The sequence below is a fragment of the Rhododendron vialii genome, chromosome 3a (genome assembly GCF_030253575.1).
Source record: "Rhododendron vialii isolate Sample 1 chromosome 3a, ASM3025357v1".
Lineage (NCBI taxonomy): Eukaryota > Viridiplantae > Streptophyta > Magnoliopsida > Ericales > Ericaceae > Rhododendron > Rhododendron vialii.
Window position 1 is genome coordinate 17,634,867 of NC_080559.1, and position 19,018 is coordinate 17,653,884.

Sequence of the window (19,018 nt, forward strand, 5' to 3'; positions counted from 1 at the left end):
ATAGGAATTGTATGGTAGATAATTGCATTGGGGTTTAAAGTGAATGAATGAGAATTAGAGGGAATAAAAGTGTGATTTGCTTTTAAGGTAGTATAAATAGTGTGTGTGTGGTTGTAGGAGATAGAACTATCTCTCTCTCTCTCTCTCTCTCTCTCTCTCACACACACACAAAACTCCACCAAAAACCTCAAGAACCTCAAGGATCCATCTTCATTTCACCTATAGAACGCAAGCTCGGGCTTGTATCATGTTGGGTGGAGCTCGGAGAGAAGATCTCGGTTGATTTCAAGAAACTTGGAGCTAAGGCTCGTTCAAATCGCTTGGATTTTGGTTATCGTCGCGAGGTAGGGACTTCTTTACCTCTTTTATGTATTTATATGTTGGTTTGGTGTAAGAATCGGGTTTGGATCTTCCCCCTTCGTTCATTTCGAAAGTTGTCAAAATCTGTAGAAAATCACCCAAAATCGCATAGGGATCGATCCCTAAACTCGGGGGATCAATCCCCCTTTTCATTTCTGATCCAGCAAGCCCAGGGATCGATCCCTGGTGATGGGGGGATCGATCCCTCCCCTCTCTAGAAATTCTACTCGTCTTTTAGGATTCAGCCCAACTTCAAACAGCCATAACTTCTTCATCCGATGTCCATTTCATGCAAATTTTATATCTATTCGAAGGTCTTGAAGTTAGCTTTCCATTTCCATCAAAATCATCTAAAGACTCTGAGTACACAGAAAGTTATGACTGTTAGAGTGGGGGTGTGTCAGTCTCCCAACATCCGTTGGCTACAACTATGATTTTTGTTTTGTCATTATGACTTCCTATGATTAGTGGATGATATTCTTGACCCATTGGCCTTCCGTTAGTGAGGAGCGAATAGGGAATTACTTGGTTAAAATGTCAATGAGATGCAACTTGTGATTGAATTGATTACTTGTGAATGTTTGTGGCATATTTGTGATATTGTTGGCATGTCGTGACATACTTCATGAATGAATGTGGTTTTGGGAAAGTCTGAACTTGCATATCATGTGAGAAAGTGGTTGTTTGAGTTGGAAGTTGGTTTAGAGAGTCTCGTAATGCAAATGGTGGTAATACGGAGACTTAAATAGGTCTCGTAACGCAAGGGGTAGTAATACGGTGACTCGAGTCATTAGGGATCACTATGACGCAAGGGGTGGTAACACAGTAATCCTCGTGGTGTTATACAGTAACGCAAGGGGTGGAAATTTAGGATAGCGAGTCGTGTTGAGGCAGTAGAGTGCATGAGTCTTGTGAATTGTGCGGCCGTTAGTGATAATGGCATATCCTTGAATGATCGTAATGAATGTTGATGCACCTATGAGTTCATTGTTATCTCTTGATTGAACTATATCTCCTTGTTATTTCATTTGCACTTGGCTTCATATTTATACATAAAATTGGTAAAAATTTTCCTATTGAGCTAGTATAGCTCAACCTAATCTTTCTTTTCAAGTTCAAACACTGGACAATAGTTTGCATGCATTCATGTGCTTGGATGTGGAAGACTCTTAGAAGCTAATTTCATTGAGTTACAGAATTAGCTTTGTAATGACTTCCTTTAGATCAAAATGAGTTTGTAACTAATTATCAAAAATTTCTTTTGACTAAATCGTTTTATAACTTAGTAATTGGTTGTACTTGTATTTGGACTCATTTGGGGCCGAAGTGCCAATGTTGTATATTTTTAAAACTTGGAGACTTGTTTGTAAAGTTAAACAGGTGGCCGGGAACTTCTTTTGGGTATTATTTATCTTATGCGAGGATCTTTTATTGAAATGGGTTATTTATTTATGTTGAAAATCGAGGGCGTGACATGTTTACTACCGAAAACAACTTGACATTTCTTAATAACTTATTCACTACCGAAAATACCTAACAATTTGATTGCTACAAAATTTTCTCAAAATTTATTCACTACTGAAAATACCCCCCTAATTTTTGTTAACACTCATCAAGTTTTCTGAAGTGTAAAAGGACCAGAGAAAAGAGAAATAATTTTCAAACTCTTTATTTTTTTATCCACACTTTCTTTATTCTTTTTTAGCAAAAAAAAGAATATATACACTTTCAATGACAAGTTAAAAAACACAAAGGGAGTGGATATCAAAAAAGGAAGTGCGAAAATGACTCATTCGAGATTAAATACCCATCCTCCCAACATTTTGGTATTTTTTTATTTTTGGTTTTTGTTATTCATCATGTTTTTTTGTATGAATTAATCACTTGTCCCTTGTGTCTAAAAAATAAATATTTGACCCAGAGAAAAAAAAAGTTTAGTAGATACGAAAAAGTACAAAACAATTGCTATTGTCGTCGCATTATATGAACTTTTTTTAAAACTTTTAGTCCATATTTTTATACTTTTCTAAATCATCTTGTCAATACTAATGATTAATCCTAAAAATTATGATGAAAAAATAATAAAAAATTACAAAAGATAACAAATACAAAAAAAATAAAAAAATTCTCCCTTCGTCCTGTAAAGTTAGTTCTCTACAAAATTACGTTCAATTTTTAAGCTTAAAAATAATGTACTTACCGAAATAATCATTTTGATTGGACATCAATAAATACAAAAAAATTTATTTTTCAAAAATTTGTTTCTTTAGATAACTAGAAATATTCAATGAAGATAATTTTTAAAACCTAAACTTCTTAACAAGCCCTACAAAATGAACTGTTCGGATCCGTCAATTAAGTGATCAATGTATACTTACAAATCAGACATGTTAAAAATGCCATTTAAAAGTTTTATGATTTTGTGTAGACATTGCCATTAGATTGTAATAAAACTTTAATGGGACCCTATTTCTATAAATGTCATTCAACAACCAGAACTTGTAAGTGTATTTTGAGCTCAAGAACTAACATGATTTAGAGAATGAATTGTAATACAAATTTATCTCAATCATGTGATTGATCCCTTTGTTGGTCCAGGTGCGAAGTCGATGAAATGATCATTTGTTATCATGATGATAATTTCTGAAAAGACCTTATCAAAGAGTGCCACAAGAGGACAACTCCCTTACTGCATTTGGTGCACTACAGAAACTCGGTTCCTTGAATTGTGACAAATCATGCAAAGTTTACTTTTATTCACACATAAAAAAAAATGCATGAACGTTCCATTATGTAAGTATACAAAAAAGTATCTTTTGGGTTTAAAATTTAACCCAAAAATTGAATGACGATAACAATCATTAAAAGTTAATGGTATCAAATTAAGCTGGTTTTTACACAATAGCTTATAAAATCAAGAATTACTAAACAATTGCTCTGACTTGGTATAGAGTGTAGACTCCACAAAGGATACGAATAATTAATGTTCATCCAATTTTTAGATTGTTGCATAAAATTTTTTTTATCTGGTTATTAGGGATGAGAAATAGTTCTCTCCGGATGAGCTGAAGAACCTCCAGTGTCCGGATCACCAATAGGCCAAAACCACGTCACCGACTAATAAATGCTGCTGCTTTGACCGGAAAAACAAAACCATTCCCTCCTAATTTGTAAGAGGTTTGGTGGGTGCAACAGTCAATTTTAGGCTCTATTTGAAACTCAAGGAAAAGAAAAGAAATTTAAAATATATATATATATATCTCTTCTACTGTTTGATTGGAAGAGAAAGAGAGAAGAAAATAAAATTTTCAAGTGTAGTGAATATTACTATAAGAGGAGTAAAAGTTATGGCTCCACCGAGATCAATTCTAAATCTTCGCTGAATAATTTTTTCCTTGATATTTTATTTTTGATAATTCAAGTGTTCGTTTCAGCTTTTTTGCACATCGATTAATTATGGGGGACTAATCTCACCTTCCACCTGCGAGGGGGTTTCCTGATCTTATTTGTTGAAAATTAAGTACAATTGCTTCTGTAAGTAGAGTGAAATGCAGTTGGTGCCTCCCTTATACTCCTATGCACATGGGCAGATTAAATTCCTCAGGATAGAGTAAATTAGGATTAATGAATACAAAAAAAAAAGTACAATTGCTTCCTTCTTATTTCCTCTTCTCCTCCGAGTCCTTCTATGGGTACACCATTTGCATACCGCATTTTGAGAGAATCAGTTCGTGGTCTCATATACAAATGATTAAAGACACTCAAATAATTTTTATGGTCCGATTATTTGTATGAGACCCCGATACAAATCATTTACAACAGAGTTTTTTTTTTTTTTTATCCCCCAAACTATGCCCATTTTCTCTACTTAGTTCCTAAACTATCAATTTGATGATTTCATCCCCTCAACTATCATACCGTTACCTACTTAATCCAATAGATAACGGAAGTTGGGAATTTGGAGGAAAAATGTCATGTAAGGCCTGTTTGGAACCCTGTAGAGCAGATATTTGATTATGAAAACCTTAGAGATAAAAGTTAACTATGGCCCTTTAAGATAAAATAATCAAAAAAATAAGACCTTCGCACCGGTTTCAACAAATTGAAAATTGGTGTAACGCCTCGATTTTTCGGACACGTTAATTAAATCCTTTTCAACTGATTTAATAATTCATAAAACTGATATATAAGAAATGAAATGTTATTAAACAGAGTTTAGCAGCGGAAACCTTAAATACCAAATTCAAACCTACTTAATTGTCTTACAAACCAACAAAATGAAATAGAGTTTGACAAATGTGATAACACTTATGAAAATTTAAATAATAGTACGTCAAATTAACAGAGCTTCTAAGGGTTTGGCCTCCAAGGCTCAACAAACTCCCCTTCCTCAGCTGGGAGGTCTTCACCCTGGTACGGATCGTCTCGCAGCGGATTCTGCTCTTCGGTCTCTTGATTACCTAGCATGAAATGCCAGCCCAACGGCACTATAATGAGTTTTGAAACTCAGTAGATAAATTTTACCCATTAACCCTTACTCTACAAACAATCACATTTATAATAAAATGAGGTAAAAATCGAAGAGCACAAAACTTGTTTCATTATATAACTATCTCGACTTAAGTAAATTCCAGAATCTCAACTTCTATAATCATTCCAACACCGCAGTATTCACCACATTCCAAACTCAGAATTTCACTGGATATACATTACAGGTTCTGCTAGGCTACCCTCCATAACGCGAGGTCCTAGTAGGCTACTCTCACAATTCTAGGTCCATCAGGCTGCCCTCAAGGTCCTGCTAGGCTACCCTCAATACCTGAGGTCCCGCCAGGCTACCCCTGAGGTCCTGCTTGGTCACCCCCACAATTCTAGGTCCATCAGGCTGCCCTCAAGGTCCTGCTAGGCTACCCTCAACACCTGAGGTCCTGCCAGGCTACCCCTGAGGTCCTGCTTGGCCACCCTAACCACACCGGGTCTTTCAGGCTGCCCTCAAGGTCCTACCAGGTTGCCCCCGATCACACGAGATCCTGTCAAGCTACCCTTGAGGTCCTGCTAAGCCCACAACCTTTCATTTGATTCCTTTTCCCACTAACCAGAACAACGTCTGCATAAGTTCTCTAAGTCCACAACTCATCCAATATCTCTAATGATCTTTCTACGTTCTCAGTTCAATCAACCAAGCAATCATTTCAAATAAGGAGTAAACAGATCATAATATAACTACAGACACAGGGTAACTGAACCGCCGCACATGCACCCACATCCAGTGAGCTTAAGTCCAAACTAACTTCACAACAATTTCGATATGTTTCAATACCAAAGTATTTGCAAGTGAATCAACAATAACTATAGTTCATAAAGAGTCATTGAAACAATACATTATCGACAGTTCAAAAGACACAAGAATATTTCACATAAAGTATTCAGATTTGTCCCGGTGACTTTTGGGTTTCATTAGGATTTTGCACATAGGTTCATTTTAGTAATTTTCATTATTTGAGGAGTGAATAGTTATTTCGTAAACCTTGTTATTGTAATATAATCTAGTTAGTTAAGCCTAAGGTTAAATTTTGTAACATAGAAGTCTGAGGGTAAATTCCTAATTTTACTCGGTTAAAGTTTTATAAGAGTTGAAGTTGAGTATCTTAAAGCACATTAATCGACAACGTTGATTTGCATCAGTTTTCATTTTTTTTTTATAAGAAAAATAGTTCCTAAATATTTACTTTGAGTGTCACTCACAACTATACATAATTATTTATTAAAAAAAAAACTCATTCTTCACTGATACTAGAACCTACTTCTTCTTCTTCTTCTTTTTCTTTTTATACTTCGTGAAAATCTACTTTCTTATGAAATCTATTTGATACATAAACACTCTAATATATAAGAGTTATAGAATATATACACTAATCTGCATAACAACATTTGTACTGATCATTCCATTTTATTATTATTAGTTTTTTTTTTCTTTTCTACGTATGTACATACCTATCTATTACTCAAGGCTTTTAGATAACTAATATAATAATCTAGAGTTCAAGAATTTCCGTCCACCAATCAATTATTCAATATTGTAATAGCAAACAGTAGGCAAAATGGGGCATGACATATTAAAATCAACTTCAACTAAATCTGGGTTTATATCCAGAAATCAAGTTCACGAACATGAGCACAGGGGTGGCGATCGTAGGGTAAGGGGTCGCGTGCGCGTCACCGGCGGGCTGTTTCGAAACAGTTCTTCACATTATCGAGTTTCTTTACATGGGTTCACTGAAAACCACAATAATATCTAAACATACACCCAATATACTTAGAGTTAAGGGGTAATGAAAAATCTACCTTAATCCTTGGAGTTCTAGCTAGGACGGATGAAAATGGTAGATTCGGAAGCGGGGCTTGGTGGCCGCAACGGTAATACTTTTCTTCCTTCTTATTCTTTCTTTTGCTTTCTTCTTCTTTCTGTCTCTCTCGGCAAAAAAAAAAAGAAAAGAAAAGGTAGGGAGTTATTAATGATCTCTCTCTCTCTCTCTCTCTCTCTCTCTCTCGTAGTGGAACAAAAAAATGGGGAATGGAAATTAATGGGAGAAAGTAATACAGGAGAAGGAGGAGAAATTATTTCCCTCTCTCCACTATCTCAGCCGAATAGATGGGGAATGGGGGAGGGATTGGTTGTTGTAGGGAACGTGGGAATGGAGTGTGGAAACGTGGGATAAGTACGGGTTTTGTTTGGATAGGATTTTAGTTAGGGTTTTTAGGGTTTAGTTAGGAAGGATAAGGGATTAATATAAATGTGTGCATATCTAAAGTATAATAATTTTCGTATACGATTTTGTCTGTAATATCAATATACACATAATAATATATTTTAGTTAATTAATCTAACTAATTATTGAATTAGTATTTAACATTTTAAATTTGTATTTAAAAAAAATAGAGTAAAAATCTGGGTCGTTACAATTTGAGCACTTAATTTTTTAATCATACAGTATATTTTAGTATATAGACCTTCTAAAAAAATTAAGTGCTCGAGTTTTCAATCCGTTTGAAACAGTGCGATTATTTTTCTGATCATATTATTCTAAAGAGTCATGATTAATTTTTATCTCTAGGGCTATCATAATTAAATATTTACTTTTTATTTGGAATCTTTTAGAGCAGATACTTGATTATAAAAGCTCTAGGAAAAAAAATTAACTATAACCTTTTAGCATAAAATGATCAAAAAAATAAGATCTTCGCACTAGTTCACACTTATTGAAAATTGGATCGCTTAATTTTTAAACATATTTTTAATATAGAAACAATCTAAATTCTATATAAAGAATTCAGTCTTTTTAAAAAAAAATATGTATGTATTAGTCTCTATAAAATGTCACGTAAGATTCTAATATATGAACCTTGTAAAAAAATTAAGTGCTCCAATTTTCAATTTGTATGAACTGGTGTGAATATCTTATTTTTCTGATTATTTTATCCTAAAGGGTCATAATAAATTTTATCTCTAAGACTTTCATAATTAAGTATCTGCTTTACAAGGTCCAAACGAGGCCTTACATGACATTTTCCATCCAAATTTCTAATTTCTGTTATCTATTGGACTAAGTAGGTAACGGTATGATAGTTGAGGGGATGAAATCATCAAATTGATAGTTTAGGAACTAAATAGAAAAAATGTGCATAGTTTAAGGGATAAAAAAAAAAAAACCTCTTTAGAACATGGTTTGCATTTGGTGTCCCATAATTTGATTGTTTCCCCATAAAATTCCATAGAAATGCTAACCACACAGACTGTATGTGCACATATCGTGCACATATGGCTCTGTGGGGCCCACGATAGGATCCCCACAAACAATCTAAGCCTTCCATTAGCTTTAAAATGATTTTATAAGACATCACACTAAAAATCAACTCAATTACTTGTGTTTGATCCAATTGCCTAAATGTTTCTTCAGATTTCAAAATCCTAAAGTATAAGCGAAAATTTGAAAGATTAGATTAAGTAATTAGAGATATTCAATTGAGCTGATTTTTCGTGTGATGACTTAAAAAATTATCTTAAAGATAATGGACGGCTTGGATCATTTGTAGGAACCCCGTAATAGGCCCCACCGAGCAGTATGTGCACTATCCATGTACATACTCTCTGTGTGGTTAGCATTTCTGAAAATTCCTCTCGGTTGTGCCATAACCTTTCTCCTTTATTCAACTAAAGTTATCTGGGATCCACCAAAACTCTTACAAAGTGGGAATGGTTTTTTTCCGTTTACCTTGCAAAGCTGCAATGGCATTTTTTAGTAGGTGATATGGCTTTAGCCTATTGGTGATCCGGACGCTCTATTTTTTGGAAAAAATTTTACAAATGGTCCCTCTAGTTTGTACGAGTTTTCATTTTCGTCCCTCTAATATTAATTGTATCAATTTCAACTCTATAGTTTTCATTTCATCTCAATTTCATCCCTCTCCCTGACGCTGTCAATGAAACAAACGGAATTAAAAGGCAAAATTGTCATTTTTTCTCATAGAGGGACTAAATTGAGATTTTGTGTAAACCAGAGACAATTTCTAAAATTTTACATTTTACTTTCGTTTTTTGCAAATAAAATAAAAAAAGACCGTAATTAATGTATTTGATAACTGAATTATTTTTTATTGGGTAATCAAACTATATTGAAAAAATTTATATTTCATTACACATTACAAAAATATTAAAAAATGCACAAATCAACCATTTAGCTAATGTCTTTGTATCATGTTCAAAATCTGTGTTTATTTGTTATATGAGTGATCTTATGAGCAAGTCCCAAAATAAATACACTTATACTCATATTTTAATGTATTTGATCTCTTAATATTCAATAGTGTTTCCTTGCTTAATTAAACACAATTACAAGATTTCTAAATACTACTGACCAACTTTTTCTTTTTAATCATGTGACAAAGAAAATAACGAGAGTGAAAATTCAATTGAAAAAAATATAATACCAAGACATTTAACATAGGGGTTGCTTTTCGAATTTTCTCATATTTATTGTAAAGACCCTGGTATTTTATATATATATATATATATATATATATATATATATATATATATATATATATATATGGGGGCGGTTCCGGGGACACCTAAAAAAACACCCCATAGCTCCCGATCAAATTTTGATGATCCGAGCCGCTCAATGTGATCAGAACGTGATTTTAAGGGTACCCGTAAGAAATCAGCAAAAAAAATGACCGGGAATGGCTTGATCCGAACAGTTTCGAACGGTTTTTTATTGAACGGTTCAAATAAAAACTGCTTAAATCAAACCTTTCCCGGTCATTTTTTTTTGCTAATTTCTCGCGGGCACCCTTAAAATTACATTCTGCACACATTGAACGGTTCGGATCATAAAAATTTGATCGGGAACTATGAGAATGAGATTATGGGTGTTTTTTTGGGTGTTTTTTTAGGGTGTCCATTGAACCGTTCCGTATATATATATAATTATAATTGTCAAAACAAAAATATTATTTTGTTCGAAAAATTATTTATATCGTCACACCAATTTTATTTTTGTAATCAATCATGCGCACATGTACCCAGCGAGTATTTTTCTTATTGTGTCCATGTGTTGCACCGGACTAAACCCATTCCCCATCCTTTTTACTTCGGCAGAGGGAGAGAGCAAATCTCCCATTTTACTCCTTAAATTCCTCCCAATGAGACAACACTATATTGCCCATGGGTCTTTCTCCCCCATGCAAAGTCCAAAACCCATTTTATAATACCCATTTTCCCACTTCCCATATTTTCTCGGCAGAAGGAGAAAAGGAGAGAGAGTGAGGCATCACTCCTCAAATCCTTTACTTTACTCCACCACCAAACAATTCCCACACTCGGCCTCCTATTTGTTTCTACAAACCCATCCCCTGACCATTTTTCTTTTTCTCATTCTCCATTTATTTGGCACAGAGAGAGAGAGAGAGAGTTCTCCATTTTCTTCTACCGCCTCCATATCACCATCTCCACCAGACCACCCACGGTCGGAAGATTTGAGCTCTAAAATCAACCCGAACACAGCTCCGTTCAGCCCCAAAAATTAGTTGCATTCCAGTTCAAAAACTTGCTGCATTTCAGCTCCAAAAGCCATCATGTTCCTTTTAGTAATTTAATTTAATCAACGGGTATCTGTAATCTTAACGTGGAGAGATTAATAAGTATTTAATATCATGGAGCTCGTAATATAATTGAGATAAGGATGGGAGTGCAATTATAATTCTGTAATGGGGTGAATTATAATTAGTGAAATAAGAAATAGAATCCTGGCAGGATTAGTTTTTCCTTATTTACACTGAGAGCCCAGACTTATTACTCCTTAGATCCCTATCGTAGCCCTATATATACACGTTATGCTCTCTAGGTCTGATGGATGTTTTTTCTATTATTCAGTAAATAGAGACAGGCTTAGAGAGAGCAAACAGATCACGAAAGAGTCCACACTTGGTTCGTGTTCTAGACGTGAAGGGAATACGATAGAAGATCGTAAGATACGGTCGAGCAGTATTCGTGATTTATAGCAAGGCGTGCTATAACAAGTTCAACCAGCGTTCGTGTCGCAGGGAGTTGAGGTAGAACCCCAATTCCGCTTTATAAGGTTTTACAATTTTTGTTGTCTAATCAGTACGCGTCATTATTGGGTCTTGGGGATTCGGTTTCCCAACAGTTCCTGCCCGAACAGCTTGGTAAACCTGCTCTTGCCATTTTTGAATCAGCTCCAGAACCAGTTCAAACCAGCACCGAATCGGGTCTCGATCCGGCTCCAAAACAGCTCGGAACGCAACCTTGAAAATCAGCCACCACCACCACGCGAGCTCCACGCCACTCCGACTGCCACCAAAATCTTTCCGAAACCCGTTTCGCCAGATGAGAGGTAGTTCGGAACTCTCCTCCCTAAATATATGTCGTGTTTCTATTATGATTTTTAGCGTTACAGTATGATATTAATCAAATCCAACGTCGCCTGGTCGAAATCCGGCGGAATCCCACTGATTTCCGTTGAAAACAGTACTAGAATTTGAAATGGAAAATAGAATAATTACAGTTTAACCTCTCGTGATTTAAGAGCTTATAAATCTAACTCTTGAATGGTAAAAGTTAATATTAAGCCCCAAGGCTAATAAGGCCCCGTTCCGGAAACGGAAATAAGTACTTATTTTTTAAGAAGGCAATTTCAAGCTCAAAAATCATGTGTTTACGTAAATAATTTTCCTATCAATATGGATCTTGTTTGATAGATCTCATTGAGATCTTTTATACGATGAAAAAAAAATTGAAAAATAATTTTTCATTTATATTATTTTTGAGTTTAAAAATGTGAAATAAGTAATTATTTTTTAAGAAGGTGTTCTGGAACGGAGCCTAATTAGTTTTCGATTCCAATGCCGCCGGTCAAATCGGCCGAAACCCACTATTTTTCCCGAAAATGGTAGCCACTGGATTTGAAAATTTCTTAGAATATTTAAGGTTTAGGTGGTGTTCCACTTTAAGAAAAAGTACTTTTTTTCAAAATGTTTGAATTTCAAATTCAAATATAATGAAAATGAAAAATATTTTTTCAATTTTTTTTGCACCGTTTAAAAAATCTTAATGAAATCTATCAAACAAGATTCATATTGATAGGAAAATTATTTGCGTAAACACATGATTTTTGAGCTTGAAATTATCTTCTTTTTCAAAAAGTACTTTTTTTTAGAAACCGGAACGGCCCCTAGTCCCTCAAATAGATTAGCTCATAAATCTAACCCTTGAGTATTAAAGGCTAAGATTACAAGTCCAAGGTGATTAAGAGTAAATCGTAGACTTTAGTTTCGAAAAAGAAAAGAGAAAATAAAAGGAATAACTTGATTTATTTTAATCGCATGATTAGTGTTATCGCACGATTAAATAGTTTTAGCATGTAGTAATGCTACCCACACATACATTTGGAACAGATTTTACACAGCAAGCCAACGTGGCAGTCCAAGTGGGAAAAAGTGGGGCCCGTTCTCTCCCTGCCAATTCCAACTCCCGCCCATTTTCTCCCAAAATTGAAACGAAAAACTTAAAGATTGGAAACAAGGGAGAGAAAAAAAGAACTTCCCCCAAATCCCCGATATTCACCTCCAAACTCACCCCTCTTCTCCGGCAATTCTTCTCCAGCGTATCTTCCACGTTGTGGAAATCTTTTCCGGCGACTTCTCTGCTGCCGTCCCCACCTACTTCTCCGGAGTCTTCTCCTCGTTTGGGTATAATTAGTTCAAATTTGGCGTGCCGTCCATGGTGGGGGTTTTGGGTGGCCGTCAGGTTCGCCGTGGTTGCACAAATCCGTGGTGGAGGTGCTCGGTGCCCTCACAACCTTCGTATGAAAAATAGAGACAGAGAAGCCTTGTGAGAGATGGAAGTAGGGGATGGAGAAAGGGTGGTGGTCGTTATCGGCATCAGTGGTAGGAGTGGTCGTGCGATTCAGATGTGATGGAGTGGGGGTCGTCGGTGGAGAGAGAGAGAGAACACTTGCGTTGGATGGCGGTCGGTTGCATCTCGGATGGTTTGCAGTTGTTGGTGGCGGTGATTTCTGGTGCTGGTGCGGGGACATGGAGCAGAAATGGATTTGGAAGATTTTGGGAGTCAAAAATTATACAGTATTCTGAAAATTTTGAATCTTTCAAAATGAGAGAGAGAAAGAGATAGAGAGAGGGGGGTGGGGTGGGGCCCTTTTTTTTTGCCACGTTGGCTGCTGTTCCTAATCTGTTCCTGATGTATGTGCAGGTAGCATTATTGTTTAGCATGTTGGTATGTTTAGTTGGATTATTGAATAGCATGATTAAATTTAACGTATGATAAATTATTCGCGTGTTTAGCCTTATCGCATGATTTGTTATTATCGCGAATTTAATTGTTGTTATAGCCCATGAGCATTTTCGAAAAATGTTGAACTGTGTGAAATGTTGTTGTATTGATAGATTGGACAAATAGGTTTCTGGGTTGGTTGCGATGTGCGGACTTATCATCTTAGACGTTGACAGTAGGTTTAATGGAAAATGGATAATGTGAGAGGCTGTGATTGTGATTCCGAACAAGGAATCCGGGGATTGAATTGTTGGAGGTTGATTGTTGGTGATCTGTTGAAAGTATGGATTTACGAACCCTGGCAACGGCATGGTGGTGATCGGCTCTTGGATGTTGAGACAGGTCATAAGGGAGGTATTGTGCTTGTGTCACAACCCGGGCTCGAATGTGCTCGCGTGCGCATCCGGTGAAATTTTATCCGAACTTATGGTCGCGGATGGAATATCGGGTATATAACTTAGGTATCTTTTCATCCGGATCTGGAAAAGGGGAGTCGGACCACATCAATGTTTGTGCCAGAGGTTATGGGTAGGAACGGATCTGTGGATAAGATCCGAGATTTCACATAGGTTAAAGGATAGTAATACAAGAAAAGTTGATTGTCCTCTTTTTATGTTATTTTATGCATGTTAATTATATTCCTATTGTTGTAAGTTATGGGTTCGGGTGGGTTTTGACTACTGAGCGTCATTGTTCACGGTACTATGTTGCCCTGGTAACTCGAACGCCCTGAAGATGGAACAGAAGTGTCATACGATTCGATCGAGTTAAATCCTAATGAGGAAGAAGCTGAAAACCTGATTTCTGTGCGCATAGTCGCTCTGATTAATTTAAGTCGACTTTATTTTGGAAGCTTCTAAGTTTATTTGAAAATTGTAATATTTTGATTTATTCGAAACAATTGTAAAATAATGACATTTGCTTTTGAAATGGTGATGCAGTAAATTTATAAATTTCTTTTGTGAAAGTAATCTTTTCATTATTTTTTTAATGTCTCCAAATTTTCGAGGCGTTACATTTTTTGTGATATATATAATAAAAACTTTAAAAAAATTCAACATATTTTGATTATTCAATATAAAATGAGATGAGAAATATATTACATATGATGTATTTTAAATTTAATTACAAAAACAAAAGTAAAAATAAAATTGTAGAAATAATCCGTCTAGTTTGCATAAAATCTCAATTTAGTCCCTCTGTGAGGAGAAATGACAAATTTTTCCTCCAATTCCGTTTGTTTCATTAATGCCGTAAGCGAGAGCGACGAAATTTAAGACAGAATGCAAATTATAGGGCTGAAATTAACACAATTGATACTAGAGAGACGAAAATAAAAACTCATGCAAACTAGAGGGACCATTTATAAAATTCCCCCCCCCCCCCCCCCCTTTCTGTTTTTTTTTGGGTAATTTATCTGGACACTCTTTGGTCATTCAGAGATAACTTTTCTCATTTGGGATTTATTTTTCAATTATTAGATAACAACAAACACTCATACAAATAATTTACACATACACTCACATCTTTTGGTGGCAAGGCGGGTCCTGAGCTGAAGCGGGAGGTATAGCTGCTTTAGGCCTCTGGATTATGTGCAAAAATTAGGGCCCCATTATCCCTAAAATATAAGTATATATTATATATAAGTTTTTCCATGTTTTAGCACAAGAGTCATTGTAGTCAAGTTGTGCGTGCAACCTTAATAAAAAAGAAGGCTCCTTCGTTTGAAACTAGGAGCTCTGTTTTGGCAAACAATTTTTTTTGGCAGTGGCATTGCCACGAAACTTTGTTTTAGTGCCACGAAACCTTCATCAATCTTAAAACAATACACTTGTTAATTGTAGGGTCTCTCTCCCTCCACTGTTCAACTTCTTTGGAACCTCTCTTAGAGAGGTCTATGGTCCGAATCTCAAGGGTGGACCACTACTGAATTTACTTTATCTCTCCCCAGAGGTTGCTACCTTTAGGTAGTCCTAGTAATTACCTGGTATATATAGAAAATGAGGACTACTTGTACCAATAAATTATAGGTGGAACAAAGTCCCAGACACCATCGTTAACTTAGAAAACTAGTATAGATAGAAGCAAAGAATATTGTAACATAGCAAAACATTTCAGAAAAAAATTGCAGCATTTAATAAAATTTTAACATGATATCCACATAGCTCACATTCATTCGGTTCTGAGGACCCTTATCATCCTTTGGAGGCAAGGGTCCCAAGGCAGCTTTCTCAAGTACCAAAAATTAAGGACACCCCTAATGCCACGACACATTTGTTTAGTGCCACGCAGCCTTTATGTTGTTTGCCCCCTTTACCCTCAAATTTCTCTCACGAAGAAATCTTCTTTCTCTTTCCATTATCCATCCATGGCTACCTAGCTCCATTCCAACCCCACCACATAATTCTAGAATCACAACACCACGAAGGACAGAGAACCAGAATGAAATTCTAACAAATAATGTTGTCATTAAAGATTTTTCTTCCGTTCAGCAATCCCACTCCCGAAAAATCAACACCCATTCTCCGTGAGGCCGTGCCACCGCCGCCTCCCCTCCAACGCCGCCTGACGGTTTCAAAATCTCTGTAGGAGAAAGAACTCGGGTTGTACCATTTCCCAAGTTTCACCATTCAACTTCAACGGAGTTTTCAGTCCATCAAAAAAGGACCAATGTATTTGGATTTGAATATTTTACCACAAGAGAGAAAAGTTGAGATGTGAATCTTTGGAGAGAGAGAGAGAGAGAGAGAGAGAGAGAGAGAGAGAGAGAGAGAGAGAGAATCAGGCTCTAGGCAGTGTTAGGTATCCTTTATGTTTAAGGGTAAAAACGTCAGATGGCTAGAAAGATCGTGGTAGTAGAATTTTGTGTCGTGGCATTAGCTTTTTCCGAAATTAATCATCCACCAAAATAAACATATTCATCTCTATAGGAACAATTGGAACTAGAGAATTTTCAGCATACTCTGATTTTTCCCCCTACCATTCTTGCTCTTGGCCTAGCCTTCAAGGGCACTGTACAAGCAATCCATTAACAAGGTTAGACGTGACATACTTTTCAACAAAGAAATGTTTTACAACAAATCTCAAAATAGAATTTGTTTTCTCTCTGGACATACGACGCTAGAATTTTGGTCAATTCCCAGCCAAAAAGTGCAAAAGCTGCACCCACCACAAGTAATCTGTTATATTGGAAGTAAAAATATATTGACTGAAAATGTTATGAACTAGATCATAGATGAAACCAAAGAATAAAGCATAAATTAATCGATAGTAAGAAAAATAGGCTAGAAATTTTCATGTTTCTAGAGAATCTAGACTACAAGCAACAAACATTTATACAAGGCCAAAAAACTATATGGTGTCTCTCCACATGAGCAGTTTTCAACGTTGAAAATAAAAGACCACTCTTGTTGATTTAATCCCTTACAAAGACGGAGAAGAATGTCAAACTTTTACAGCCATACCAACTAAAATCATAATGAATGTCTAAAACTAACTATTTTTTAAGTAAGAATAGGTCAACTTATAAATAATAATCATGAAAAGAGACAACCTTTACCTTGACCATCTAGCTTTATCTTCATAAATTTTCCAAGCTTGCTTCTTCCGTCCTCCACAAAACGGCAACAAAGTAGCTTTACATTTGTCAATTATAGCTAGAAGAAAACTGTATGCACAAACTGGTTAGAATAAACTAACCAAAGTACATAAACGAAGAAACTCGTAGCCAACGAACTAACATCAAAACTTTCACTCACAACATGGTAGCTAGCCATAGTAGGAATAAATAACCCATGGAATTCAATAAATAACCCATGGAATTGATCCAGGATTGAATTGCTTCGAAATTACCTTAGCCTAAGTTGCTTCCACATAATACCGTGATCAACTACAACCCAATATTAAACTTCCTAGTTTTAGTCATAATATCATATTCATGTCAAAGGGAGACCAAATAAGGCAATGACACCTTAGTCGTGTCTTCAAATTGATTTTCTTGTTGTTAAAGATGATGAACGAGAATTAGCAAGAACTACTAATATATAAACAACAAAAAAGACTGGTGCACAAACTCCACAGGTGTTTAGAAAAATAAACCAATTTTTTGAAAATACATTAAGTTCCTCTAATCCCAAGCTTGAAAGATGCCTCATGCAAGGGAAAGGACCAAAAAATCACCAAAAGAGACTATAAATTTAAGCCCACCTTATTTCATATCACTTCAAGCTATAGTAGAAAGAATGGTAACTCCAGAAAAGGGATAGTTTCTCCAACTAAATTGGGGGTGTAGAATTAGGTCCTACTTCAAACAAAAGCATCACATCATGATCATCATGAAGTGGGCAGAGTCACTTGATCGGAATGAAAGTAACAAAGCAAAAGAAAGGATTATAGCTATAGGATAACAGCAATGCAAAGTTGTCTTCTCATTATAGAAGAAGGGTTCACAGCTGTAACATTGGACTTGTAGTTAAAAAAGAATGGTTTTTACGTACTCAAATGCATGAGATTTTGGTAGAAATTGGCTTAAAGTGGGGCCGATTCTGCCGAAAATCCTGGAAAATAAATACACAAAAAAATGAACGAAAGCTTAAGGCTATTGTAGTTGACGCATTTTATCAAACACTTAGAAGCCAATTGAAGTACATGTTCAGAAATACCGAAAAACGTACCGTAAGGACACACATCGAAATTCAAATTCCACTCCCCCATTTCACGAAACATACTCTCAGAGCCTTTAACCAACCCGTGCCTACCATACATTGTGGTAATAGCATTTCCAACCGAGGTTTTAACAACTAAACCATGCTTAATAGCAAGTCCATGTAATTGCCTGCCTTCCTCTAAACCTACAGCTCCATTACCGGCACTTATCACACTAGTAAAAAGTATACTCATTTGGTTCCAATCCACTATGGAGCAACACAAGAAAGACTCCAAGTGCTTTCTCCCAACACCATGCATTCCCATACTCCGAAATCAATAAGTTTAAATAGCAAACATCAATGTCCGTCAACTCATCGAACACTTGGTATGCGTTCCAAAATGGAATAGAGGTGAAATCCGAATTGAGTGAAACTAATTTTCAATTTCACCGAAAGTATAGGAAGTGTAGCTACAGACACTTCTGATACTAAAGTAAAAGAAGGATCAAACCTAGAACACGTATTTTACTAATAATCCTTCCAAAAAACCAGATGGAGAGAGAGAGAGAGAGAGATTGATTTTCGTACCTGTGAATGTGAACAGAGAAGAGGACACGCATGGCAAGTTTGAACAACCCGGATTGAGTTCGCAATTTGAACTGAGAACGTGGGGTAGATGAGGAGGATCGGAGCGGGTCTACAAACAACAAACAAAAGACTTTCACCCATTTCCCCACACACCAAAACACAGCAGCACAAAACAAAATTCAAGAAAGGAAAGAGGATATAAATAAAAAAGTACCATGAAAGTGAAAGTGGAGATGCCATAAACCAAACAGGTGGTGCGAAACCAAGACTTACACCCCGAAAATGGCGTAGAGATTGAGGACAGAGAGGGGCCACTGGAAGAGGAACTTGAGCAAGACCAGACCCACAAAGAAATTGGGTTTCTCCTCGACAAGTAGTAGATGAGTGAAGGGGGAAGTCATAGTAGATGAGGAGGAGCGGTTGAGGGAGGGGTGGGTGTGTGGGAAACAGTTGAGTTGGACAGAGAGGCATGGGGTGTGGGGAGCTGAGAACTGACAACGTGGGGTACAATGGGGTGTGCGATTTGAAGGGAAAATATGGGAAATGATACACC

At 36.1% G+C, this 19,018-nt stretch overlaps 1 pseudogene; it reads right to left on the reverse strand.

Moving 5' to 3' along the window:
• Positions 1-16,084: 16,084 nt before the first annotated feature.
• LOC131321172 (uncharacterized) lies at positions 16,085-18,866 on the reverse strand (annotated as a pseudogene).
• Between the last annotated feature and the right edge of the window lie 152 nt (positions 18,867-19,018).